The sequence below is a fragment of the Myotis brandtii genome, unplaced genomic scaffold, assembly GCF_000412655.1.
Source record: "Myotis brandtii unplaced genomic scaffold, ASM41265v1 scaffold732, whole genome shotgun sequence".
Lineage (NCBI taxonomy): Eukaryota > Metazoa > Chordata > Mammalia > Chiroptera > Vespertilionidae > Myotis > Myotis brandtii.
In genome coordinates, this window is record NW_005370902.1 from 815265 (window position 1) to 819261 (window position 3997).

The window sequence follows — 3997 nt, forward strand, 5'->3', positions numbered from 1 at the left end:
CTGTTCTCCACCTGGGAAATGATGTAAAATCAGTTTCTTTAGTTTTCTGCTCAATGGTCTTCTCCAGCGAGTGGAGTGGCATCTGCTCGCTTCTCCCTGGGGCCTGGCTTGGTGGTTGCCTTGGGGTCCGGCTGTGCTCCAGCGGGCTCCACACGGGCCTGCCTGCTCCACCTGGCCCTGTCCACACGTTGCTTCCTCCAAGTCTTCCTTGGGCGCAGCCCCGGTCCATCGCCTCCTCCTGTGTCTCCCACTGCTTCCACATGGCCGAGAAAGAGGCCCACAGGGAGTTCAGGTCTGCAAGGAGCTGGTCCTCTGCTTTCAGAACCTTTGGGATCTCTGCTTGCAATTGTTCCCTTCCATGACCTTCCTTCCCTACCTCCGGCATCTTCCCAGAGCACCACATGCCTGCCCTCCAGCAGCAGGTTGTCTTTGTGTGGCTTTCAGGGCAGCCTTCAGGGCCTGGTGGCCACACTGCGGCCCTTCCATGTTGGGTGTCGGGCTTGAGGCCCGGCCGGGAAGGCGGGCGGCTCCCCAGCAAGTCCCGCTGCACCAGGTGCACGTGCTCCTGCCCCCCACTGAGAGCCTCCAGGCATGGCGGCTCCACGCTGTGCTCAGGGCCTGGGAGTTAAGCAGCAGGGTTGTCCTGATGCCATAGAGCTGGGCCAGCGTCAGCTTCCTGTGCTGGGCAGAGATGGGGGAGGGGGGGGCGGCTCAGGCTGGACCCTGGGGGAGGCCCCTGAGGGCAGCTCTCTGCTCCTCCTGGCGGGCCCTTTGGGCTCCCCCGCCAGGCAGGTGGTCCTGCCCTCCATCTCTGATAGCTGGGAACCACTGCCAGGGCTTGGTGCACCCCCACAATTCCAGCAGGGCCCAGCTTCGTGAGGGGAGCCCTGAGTCCTAGTGCCGGTGGCTGTGGCAGCCAAGTAGAGTTCCGACAGGCTGCGGCTGGGGGCTGGGGGGGGGCCCCCTGCCAGCAGCTGCAGGAGGCTGGCCTCAAATTTGGACTTGAGCAGGTGGGGCAGGCGGGGCAGCAGCTGGACAGGGGTGCAGGGGCGGCGGAGGCAGGGCGAGGGAAGGGGTGAAGGGACCTGTGGTAAATCTAGGGGCCGGGCGCTGGCTCCACCACAGGGGCTAGGGTCGCAAAGTCTTGCAAGGAGGTGGGGGAGAGGGTGCTGTAGGTGGAGTCCATGGAGCAGGAGCTGCCGTCCCCCGGGCCCAGGGCCAGCAGTTCGCTGGTTGGTGTGACAGATGAGGCGGTGGTACTGAGGAACATCTCGTCCGACTGGGAGCTGAAGGGGCCGCCCTCGAACTCAGGAGAGGAGAGCGTCTCCCCGGGCTCCAGCACCATCATGGCCAGGGTCTCTGTGGAGGCGTCAGAGGCGCAGTGCTGGGAGTCCAGGCTGTTGCTGCTTTTGCGGAGGATGGTGGGGGAGCTGGCGACGGAAGTGCTACTCTCCCCACCCTCCTCTTCCTCCTCGTCTTCCTCCTCGTCCTCCTGCTCATCCTCCTCCAGACTCTGCAGGTGCTGCTAGCTGCCCGCGTGCTCCTGCGCATGCAGCTGCTGCAACTGGTTCTGGACATTGTAAATGGAGTCCATCCAGCCCCGGCACAGAGCCTGCCCGCTGGCCTGGAGCTTGTAGGCCCCCACGGCGCTGTGGAACTTGTTCAGGTAGATGAGGAGGAAGGAGCCAGGGTCCCGCAGCTCCCAGCACACGATCTTGTCCACCAGCAGTGGTGGCCTGATGACCTTGGTCCTCTCAGCCTTCTTCCCTGCCTTGGTCACTAAGAGCAGGTCCGTGAAGAGGAAGCAGTACACATCCATCTTGCTGTCCTTTCCCTCCATCCTCAGGCTGCCCTCCAACAGCAGCTGACACATCTCCTCTGGGGAGGCACCAGGGATGGGCTCCGGTCAGGTCCAGGTGCAGAAATTCCTTCAGGAGCTTGTCCACCTTGCCGTTGCTACCTTCCACCACCTGGTAGGCATCCATGCGGCTCACCAAGGCCGCCAGCCGCTGCCGCTCCTGTCGCTGCCGCATGCACGCGTTCACGTGGTGGATGAAGCGCTCCACGGAGTTGATCATGGTGATGACGGCCTCCTTGGCACGCCGCTCGTCCGTCTTCCTCAGCACCGACTTGAGCAGCAGCGGGTACTTGGTGAGCCGCTGGTGGGGCTTGGCGAGCATGTCGCTCAGCTTCAGCCGCTGGCACTGCTGGTGCTTCTCGGCCCACGTCATGTTGGCCTGGAAGAGGTCGTTGTGGCGCAGCAGGCTGCGCGTGTACTCCATGCACCCGTCCTCCTCCATGCAGTACCAGATGTAGGGCTTGAAGAGGGAGCCGACGATCTTGAAGCCTTTGAGGAGGTCCCGGGCTGCAGCAGCGCACCATGGGCGCCATCAAGCTGCCCCACAGCCCGCGGTGCAGACACGCGATCTCGGGGATGTTGCTGAACAGGAGCGGGGCGTGGAGGTGTCGGGACTCCTCCCCAGGGTGACCCTTCACCCAGGAGTCCCCACCGCTCCATTCACCCCCTCAACCAGTGGGGAGCGCACTTGGTGGGTCCGCTGCTCTGGGCGCTGGGGAGGAGGAGGCCGGTGGAGGGCGAGGCTCTGAAGCAGGAGGAAGCTCAGGACTCAAAGCGCCCCCACCTCCACCCCCTGTCCCTCTGGGGCCTGCACCCAGGAATGCCATGGCTGCGGCAGGGCCACCGGCTGGGCTTGGAGGTGAGTCCTCCGCACACAGGCCCAGTGGCCTGCCTGGTGTGGGTGGGGGTTTCGGGTCACCTTGAGGGAGGCTCGGGCCTTTCTCTGCTCCTCCCCTGGTGGAGGGGCGGGACTCCAGCGCTGTGGTCAGAGGAGCCGCCTTCCAGCTCCCAGGCCGCTTCTCAGAGTCGGAAGTTGCGCCATCGGCCTCTGCCTAGGATGGGACCTCTGCACCCCCAGGGTGCATAAACACACAGGGCTTCCATCAGGCTTTGCTGATCCTGGGGCGGTGAGGCCTCGGGGCTCCGCTGATCCGGGGGTGTGAGGCCTCCAGGCTCCGCTGATCCCCCGCTGTGAGGCCTAGTGGCTCCACTGATCCCTCCGCTGGGAGGCCTGGCTGCTCTGCAAGCTTGGGGGCCTTTTGGCTCCGCTCCACCCCTTGAAGCCTAGTATGCAAATTAACCACCATCTTTGTTGGTGGTTAATTTGCATATCACCCTGATTAGCCAATGGGAAGCATAGCTGAGGTACAGTTAATTACCCTTTTTGTCTTTTATTAGATAGGATATTCACAGAACTAAAGGGAGAAACAGATCAAAACACAATCATAGTTTTGACAGCTATAGACAGATAAACCAAAGAGAAAATCAATAAAGAAATAGCAGCCTGGGTCGATATCTGGGTTCTCTATTCTATTCCATTGGTCTATATGTCTGTTCTTGTGCCAGTACCAGGCTGTTTTGAGAACAGTGGCTTTGTAATATAGCTTGAAATCTGGTATTGAGATTCCACCTATTTTGTTTTTCTTTCTCAGGATTGCTGTGGCTATTCGGGGTCTTCTTTTTATTCCAGATGAATTTTTGGAGAGTTCTTTCTAGATCTGTGAAAAATGCTGTTGGTATTATAATGGGGAGTGCATTGACTCTATAGATTGCATTGGGTAGTATGGAAATTTTAATGATGTTGACTCTACGAATCCATGAACATGGTATGTTCTTCCATCTGCTTATGTCTTCCTCTATCTCTTTTTTCAGTGTCCTGTAGTGTTCCGCATATAGGTCTTTTACCTCCTTAGTTAAGTTTATTCCTAGGTATCTTAATTTATTTGGTGTGATAGTAAATGGGATTGCTTTTTTAGTCTCTCTTTCTATAAGTTCACTATTGGTGTATAGAAATGCCACAGATTTCTTGGCATTAATTTTGTATCCTGCTACATTGCTGAATTCATTTATTAAGTCTAATAGGTTTTTGATGGAGTCTTTAGGGTTTTTTATGTACAATATCATGTCATCTGCAAATAA

The 3997-nt window shown here is 58.4% G+C and overlaps 1 pseudogene; it reads right to left on the bottom strand.

The window, feature by feature from the left end:
* Positions 1-372: 372 nt before the first annotated feature.
* Positions 373-3997, bottom strand: part of LOC102253659 — a 7112-nt pseudogene continuing 3487 nt past the window's right edge.